Source organism: Pinus tabuliformis, chromosome Q, assembly GCF_031772625.1.
Source record: "Pinus tabuliformis cultivar Carrire ecotype Pingquan chromosome Q, CPIR1, whole genome shotgun sequence".
Classification (NCBI taxonomy): domain Eukaryota; kingdom Viridiplantae; phylum Streptophyta; class Pinopsida; order Pinales; family Pinaceae; genus Pinus; species Pinus tabuliformis.
This window is the reverse complement of record NC_142296.1, coordinates 90,563,017-90,571,729: the sequence shown is the minus strand read 5'-3', so window position 1 is coordinate 90,571,729 and position 8,713 is coordinate 90,563,017. Positions and strand designations below refer to the sequence as shown.

Below are 8,713 nucleotides of genomic sequence, written 5' to 3'. Positions count from 1 at the left end.
CGTCACTATTGATGTGTATAGATGGTGGCATTCATTGACCGTCACCGTTTCATATTTTTGGTGAGGGTTGAAAAATGTCACCAAAGCTCATTGATGATGGTCAAAAGAGCCTCTGTCACCAAAAATTGATCATCGCCATTCCATATGGATGTTAAGGCATGATGGAATCGAACCACCAACCTCCTGCTTGTAAAGCAAGTGCTCTTCCACTGAGCTAGCTCCCTTTAAAGAATTATACTTTTAAAAATTGGACCTTGAAAATTCATAAATTTTAAATTCTACAACTTTCGATCAATTAAAGTCTCAATAATATTTTACTAAACAAGAAAAGTGGCATCGAAGCTGTAATTCCCTACCTAATGGTTATTGAAGTTATGAAAAGTGGGTGAAGGGAAAAATAATTATGTATAAGAGAATCAATATGTTCAGTTGAATACTCAATTAGAAGTGAAACTCTGAAGATATTTATAACCTATAAATGACCTATAACTAACAAATTCACCAAATATTGCAAAGGAAATCTCATAAGTGGATAGCATATGGAAGAAGATGAGGCAGGGACTTGGAACCCTTGTACATCTTGGCATGTATTCGTACTATCTAGCACAGGTTAGCATGCCCTAGCATTCCCTAACACACCTTAGCAGTCATGACCTCACAACTAGCATTACATTTTTCCATGACTTGGGAACCTTACATTCACTAGAACACCTTGGCACTCTCTCATTGTCATGCCCTCACGAGTGTGACTTAGACTTGGGAATAACTCATGAAGATTCAACATAAAACTCAACAAATGAAAATATACTCACAATATACTCAAATTTAGAAAAATGTAAAACAATTCATTCCATGATAAATCCACTTCATAAACATCAAAATAAACAATAATGTAAATAATTAGTATTAAATAGAAAAATGTGGAATTTTAGATTTACTTTAAGGTTTAGATACATTATCGTACAAAGTTTAAAAATTTATATGTAGAGTCTAAACACCATGGACTGTGAACTATAGTATGAATTAAGAAAGAAATGTAAACCAACTGACCAACATATTAATGTAAAAAGTGCTTTGAATATTTATGTAAAAAGGAATTATATCATTATAAAATTGTAACTCTAATGAAAAGCCTCCTCCATATGAAATCAGATTTTTGGATGAGGCTGATGACATTTTATACTTGGTTCTTATGTCTAGGCTGGCTCTTACATCAAACTTGAAGAGAAGTTTGAGACTCGCCTAGTAATTGCAAGTCTAATAAAATTGATCGAGTATTAGCAAACAATGAAGACAGCTTCCTCCAACCATCTAGCATTTTTTCTTTTTCTTGTCTCCCTTTGCAATCATTGGCTTTATGTTGTTTTATGAAGAGGCTAATCGAGCTCCAACTCTTCTTTTACTCTTTCCCTGGCCCAGCATAATTCATGTTGGTTCTTTATAATTGGCAATCATCTTTTGACTTTATGGTTCTTTGACAACACTAAATCCATGTACTGTCTTGTAAAAGATAAACATAGAGCCCTAATAAAACTTCCCACATAGGCTGACCTATGCCCTCAAAACCTTCCTCCTTATAAGCTATGCAACTTTGTGACATACCTCCCAAGAGGTTAGTTCTCTCTCGATATGTTTTACAAATGTCTTGAAGTCTCCTACATGGAGGCATTCAAAAAAGCAAATGCCATTAACCTTATGAAGAAGGAAAATTTCAAGAATGAAAAAGCCTAATGGTCTAGATTCATGAAACCATCTAAAATCTTAGAAAACATCTCTTAATATGTGTTGGTTTATTGGGGCCTGACCCAAGTTCGGAAGTGTTTTAGCCAAACAAATCCCACACTATAGGCCCTTTCAGCAACAATCCACGGAGCGCGGACTGAAGTCTCACCCAAGGTAGTATGGGAGGGTGCTGGAACAAAGTTTCCGCACCCTAGGGATGTCTTGATGAGGTTTGGAGAGGTCGAGAACCGATCTGCACACTCACGCTGCTCTACATAGCTGTCTTGCCTTCATGTAGCTCTACAACAGGCTACTTCCTAGATTCCTTATTATTATCATGTTTATTGTAGATCTGATCTAATTCTTAAGGTCTTTAATCAAGCATTCAACAGTTATAACCAGTGTGCATAACCATAAATCTTAAAGGTATACATAAAACCATAACCTAAGAATAAACATAAAGATATAAGACCAAATGCCCAATAATTCCAAAACACTTATCTTATATTAATATGTTATTTCAGTACAATCCAGTTCTTCCCTGCGCACTCAGCTGCAGGGGTCTGCGCACACAGCTGCGGACTCTACTAGGCCTCTATGCAGACAACTGCAGAGCCTACTCTTACTACTACCAAACCCGACTCGGATTTACAGACTCAGAGCGAACAACCTATTACACTTTAGATCTAATCAAGAAATACCAAAAACTAACTTCTAATCCTAGAGCCCTGCTATATTTATACATTCCCATGGTCCGCAGACCATGGGCAGGATGACTCGCTTTCTATTATTTTACATTATTTTTGGGTGGATAACCCTTTGACTTGACCCATTATAGTTCGCGCTCCGCGCACTTCGTGAAACTTTTACAATATCAATATCCAAAATGGTAGGCTTTAAGCCACAAAACCGTTACACGGGGGATCCTCTGTCCAACAGGACCCCAACACAATCATCGAGACTCGTCCCGAGACTTGGTTGGTGTGGTGATCTTCGGTCAGAGTCCATCCAGCAACGTCTGTGTTGTGCTGACCTCTGCCGCACATTCTTCCGTTGTCCATTGTATCAATTATGCGCGGCTTTCTGATGCATTATCGGGGGCACCTTCTTGCCTTAGTGCATATGTGTCCTGTAGCTGAGTCAGCTTCCCCTCGATCGTAGTAGTGATCGTGAATTCTTCCTTAACCCAAGGTTGGATGCGTGCTTTAAGCATGGATTCTTTCTAGCACACAGCATCTACTTTTTCTTTCAGGGCTTGGGCCTCCCTCATCTTGGCTAAGCATTGAGTGAGGGTGACCATTTGCGAAGTCCCTTAAACATTGTCATAAGCTTGTTGTAAATCTCGTGCTTTTGTCTCTACATGTTGCAGCGTCGAGTCTTCTTACACTGATGTGAGCGTAAGAAGGGATTGATCCAACAATCCCATGCAATCTTGTACAGTGCCCTCTATCTCTTCCAACCTTGCTTGAATGGCACGGCAACGTTGCTCTCTGAATTTCGGTGGTGTAGGGGATTACTCTTTCAGCCTTAGCTCCATGATCTGCAACTTCAATTCCAACTAAGCTTTCTCGGCCTCCTCTTGAGCCCTATAGAATACTGTGGCCATGTGATGAATATTTTCGGCTACGGGAAGTTCTGCTGGTACAACTAGTTCTGATACACTGCTCCAAACCTCCACCACGTCCTGTTCCAATCCTTGGTTGTGTGTAACCAAATCATCAGGCTGTAGACTGACCTACTCCAGATTTCCCTATTGCTCCATTAAGACTTGGAGGGCGTGACCTTCCCTGGCGCAGAGCTCAACGGTTACCCCATCCTGCGGCTGGCATAGGGTCTTTCTAGGAAGGGTGGCCATATTCAAGCCCCAACCTCTTGTGTCACCTGTTAGACTCTGTCTCATGTCAGAGATTGATTCTTCTTCAAAACCCTGTTTTGAAGAAGAAATCATTAATATGTTGTTCTAGATTATGTAATTTATTCTCCAGCTCTAGATTATGTAATTTGTTCTTCAGCTATCCAAAAGGCAGCAGTGACTTCAAGCTTATATCCCTGCACAAACAAAAGAAAGAAAAGCATACATCAGACTCTAATGTTGATGAATGTGGTCAAGTTTTATCTTCATATGGTTTCAACTATCATGGCACAGAGGTTCTCTACAGTGGCACTCATGGATTGCTATGGACCATTGGGAGATGGCATTTCAGCGAGCAGTTCCCTTAGGCAAATGGTTAAAGCATGTCATAAAATTGGCATCGAGGTAATACTGGAGGTCGTTTACACACAGACTGCTGAAAAGGGTGATGCAGAACTTGAAACATTGTCATTCCGTGGAATTGATAACTCATCATATTACGTACTCGGTGAAAACAATGAGGTTGCTGTTGTTGAAACTGACAATCTGTTCAACTGCAACCACCCAGTAGCACAAAATATGATCTTAGACAGTCTGCGCCATTGGGTAAATTAGTACCATATTGATGGTTTTTGCTTTTGCAATTCTTCATCTCTAATGAGAGGGCCACATGAGGAAATCTTAAGTCGACCCCCATTGATAGAGGCCATTGCCTTTGATCCTGTTCTTTCTAGGGTTAAAATTATTGCAGATCCATGCTTGCCAATTATGGCATCGTGCAAGGAAATCCAATTTCCACATTGGAAGAAGTGGGCAGAGCTAAATATCAGGTTCCATGATGATATTAGAAGATTTCTAAGAGGCGACAAAGGTCAATTAAGCAACTTTTCAACCAGGCTTTGTGGCAGTGGAGATCTTTTTACTGATGGCCGAGGTCCTAGTTTTTCCTTCAACTTTATTACCCATAACGTTGGATTATCTCTGGTCGACCTAGTAAGCTTCAGTTCTGCAACATATTCAACAGAATTAAGTTGGAACTGTGGTGAAGAAGGTGACACGAACAATCATCTGGCTCTGGAAACACGATTGAAATAGATTCGAAATTTCCTTTTCGTTCTATTCATATCACTTGGAGTGCCTGTGCTAAACATGGGAGATGAATATGGACAGACAAAGGGAGGATCAATGCATTTAAATGACATGAAACCCTTTAATTGGGATGCTCTGAAAACTGAATTTGCTGTTCACACTATTCAATTTATTGGATTTCTTAGTTCCTTCCGCACCCGTCGAAAAGATTTGCTTCAACGTAAAACTTTTGCGAAGATTGAAAATCTGAACTGGCATGGACCTAATCCAGATCAACTCTAGGTGATTTTTACATTGCTTTCAACTCTCAGCAAGCGTCAGTCAGTGCTACCCTACCTCAACTTCCTGATGGAATGTTATGGCACCGTTTGGTTGATACAAGTCTTCCATTTCCAGAAACTTTCTCAATGGAAGGGACAGCTACTGATATGTTGGGAATAAGCTTTTTCACTTACCAAATGCAGCCCCATAGCTGTGTTCTGTTTGAAGCTCGTTCAACTAAAGAATGAAATTGATCTGTGGATTCTGTTGTCAAAGGATGAAGACAATCAATAGACAGTTTGGTTTTTGTACGGAACTGTAAATAATATGGATTACATGTCTTGCGCAGCCTTCTATGTCTTTGTCATGGAATATTGCTTGAGTCTCAGGATAAATTTCATTCGGGCAGCATTACCTCTACTCTAGCAGACAGGTTGAGTGGTTTGTCATCACAATTGCCTAAAAACAAAAACAAAACTAAGACATCATTGCGGGCTTTTTCTAAATCTGTTGAAGTTTGTTGCAAGTTGCAGTTCTGCGATCCATGGGGACCGCTATGCATTTATGGAATATATGGTTGCAGGCGAAGTTAGCATAGGTTTCAAAACAGTCTCTAGTGGTGGGTTTTGGAAATTCTCGGTCAATTGCATTTCATTATTTGAGGCCTAGAAAAGGATTTTTGTTCGATGTTTTTGTTATCCTCCCTTTGCCTCAGATGGTTCATCTATTGCATATCTTAACCGTGTTCCTAAAAATGAATATTATCCAGGCCACTATTTTATTTCGACAACATCTTTCGATGACATTGATGCAAGCATGTATGATGGGTTGATGGTTCCTGGAGGAAGGGCATCCGAGTACCTAGCTCTAAATGAATCTGTTCTTAAATTGGTCAAGCGGTCTTCTGATTCAAACAAGCCCATTGCTTCTATCTGTCGTGGGCAATTGATTCTTGCTGGTGTAGGTATATTGAAAGAGAAAACATGTACTGCGTATCCAGCTGTAAAGCTTGATACATTGCTTTCTGGCGGTGAATGGTCAGAGCCGGAACCTATAAATACGCCATTTTACTTAAGTTGGGAGGGGAGATTTCTCCAAATATTCTGTGATAACATATATCAGATATCCACTTTGTGTGTATGGCATGAACTGTAGAAATTCTCATGCTAAAGCTAGAAATCATTAGAAGCTTCTGAAGACTACAAGCTTTTCTAGTATACCCAATTGCCTCATTTTAAGGAGTTATCTTTTCTCCCGGGATGTCGACTGCATGCAAATCTTTGCATTTTTAAAACGGGAACGTGCCTTCAACAGAAACACTTGTCATGACATTTTGAGGGAGAATAAAAGTCAAAAGCCAAATAATTATCCCAGCACAGAAATCGAATTACTTAGTCTATTTTGGGTCCTCACACTGAAGCGGTTAGGCAAGCAAAGGCGATTATGCGGATGAATAGTGGCAATTATGAATGGCTGGATATGTATGCGCTGATCTTCAGGAACCGATTTCCTATTTCAAGACCTCAGTTAGTGATTTAAAGGTAGCTGCGCTCCAGCTGTTATTCCATGTGTCGGCCATCGTAGGATTTTTAGGGAGATGCTGTTTTATTTTAGAATAGATGAACGCTCCTTTCTAATTTTTTGTAATTGCAGTTCAAACAGCGCCCTGATGGTGGGGTCGATCTGTTGTTTTTGTTTTAGGATAGTTTATAAAAATAATCATTTGTAATTAAAAAGAGGAGTGTTAGAGAGAATGAGAGGAGAAAAATTCTGAGTGCTGGAGGAGAACTGAGCTCTATTGTACAGTCTTTGACAGAGGGATTTTTAATGAAAATTTCACAGCTCTGATTGCTGAGATTCATGTGGTATGTTAATTTAGCATAAGTTTTCTCTTTGTCTCATATGTAAAACTGTTATGTTTCATTCACCTCATGATCATTTCTAATTGAGCAAATGAAGTGTTTAGGTAGAATTCATAGTATTATATGCTCTGCCTATAAGTTTGTTCAATTCAATGTTTTCTTCTGTTTGACAAGGATTCAGTTCTATGCCCTTGTCAGCTCCTCACCAGTCTTGCCATCCCATTTAAAAATCTAGATTTGATGCTAAATTTCTTGCCTACCTTGCCTCAGTCGTCAACCTGTGTTGTTCACTATATTTCTCTGTTTGAAGCTGTGATTTTTCGCAAGCAGCCCAGAAAAACCCCGTTATTTAATTAAAACCCCCAAATCAATCATTCTAATCAATTTACTAGCCTAATATCAGTGTTACTTGTGTGGGTCATCTCGCCATTGAAGATTTTACCGAGTTTGCCCAGAGAGAGCCTTCTCATACCCCGTAGGGCTAGCTACGAGGTGAAATGGTTTGATGTTGCCTTGAAGGTTTACCTTCCTCAGCCTGAGGTGAAATCTCAAGCGCTAACATAGTGGCGACCATACTGGGGAGAACAAACTTGTTTGTGTGTTGATGTGTTTTTTTCACAAGTCTTAGACGGAGCCTGAAGTTACGCCAGGAGCCTTCGAAAACGCTCTTGTTTTACATCAGCGTTAGTAGATAAACGCTACTTCAGTCAATCTCCGTGAGCTTGTGAATACGACCACTTCGATTTCATTTTACCCCAGTACATGTATCAAATTCAGATCTGATGCTGATGGTGGACAGCAGTCAGACACTTACGCAGGCTGAACCATTCACCTGGCGACTCCAACTCGATCCAGACATTCCAACGCATGCTGATATGTTCATGCAATGGTAGGGTATGTGGCAAACCCTGCACTGTGTGAAGCTCTAAACGAATTTAGAGAAAGCTTAGTGGATATTGAAATTAATGAAGAAGTTTTAAGTTTTTTCCTTCAATGTTTGAAATCTCCGAATTATCATCCTAGCGTCTGTGAGTTACTTGTTGAAAGAATCGAGAAGGAGATTCAAGCTTTAGATGAGCAGATCCAGTCTTATGATTTCCAAGACCCTAAAAAGTTCTTGGAAATCCTTCTTCCTTCACAACAAGCAATAACAGACTTGCCTATAGAGGTATACATTGACAGTGTGCAGCTGGAAGTATGTGTTGCAGAGTTGGGGCAGCCAACAGAGACTGGCTTCCGTGATCCTATTGCAGCATATATGGACACATTTTTCAGTTTGATTGATAGACCAGACTGTCTTGTACATGACCAGGCTCAGTACGTGCATGAAGGGCTGCCAGCAACTGCATCTGTGACTTCGTGGCAGCATTCTCAAGCGGCTTCATTCTCAGGTTTACTTGAATGGTTAATTTGGCATTTTAGTATTACCTGATCTATTGTTTGTACAACAGATTAGAGTAGGTTGTGTAAATAAATAAGCAGCCATAAGGGCAACATCTTGTTTTAGTTTGCTTGAAGATTGTTTGAGTTCAGTTTCAGTTTGAAAATAAGTCAAGAGTTGTGTTGATGATGACTCCATTGCCCAATGGGTGGAGGCACTGTCTGCTCTCCCAAAGTTCTGCAGTTCTTGGCACCTCCAGGAAGCTGCAGCTGCCATCCCAAGTGGAGCCGATGTTAGACTCTGTCTCATGTCAGAGATTGATTCTTCTTCAAAACCCTGTTTTGAAGAAGAAATCATTAATATGTTGTTCTAGATTATGTAATTTATTCTCCAGCTCTAGATTATGTAATTTGTTCTTTAGCTATCCAAAAGGCAGCAGTGACTTCAAGCTTATATCCCTGCACAAACAAAAGAAAGCAAAGCATACATCAGACTCTAATGTTGATGAATGTGGTCAAGTTTTATCTTCATATGGTTTCAACTATC

At 39.8% G+C, this 8,713-nt stretch overlaps 2 pseudogenes; both read left to right on the top strand.

Moving 5' to 3' along the window:
* The first annotated feature begins 4,194 nt into the window (after window positions 1-4,194).
* LOC149218394 (isoamylase 2, chloroplastic pseudogene) lies at window positions 4,195-5,251 on the top strand (annotated as a pseudogene).
* Window positions 5,252-5,740: 489 nt separating this feature from the next.
* On the top strand, window positions 5,741-6,079 carry LOC149218393 (protein DJ-1 homolog D pseudogene; annotated as a pseudogene).
* The last annotated feature ends 2,634 nt before the right edge of the window (window positions 6,080-8,713 follow it).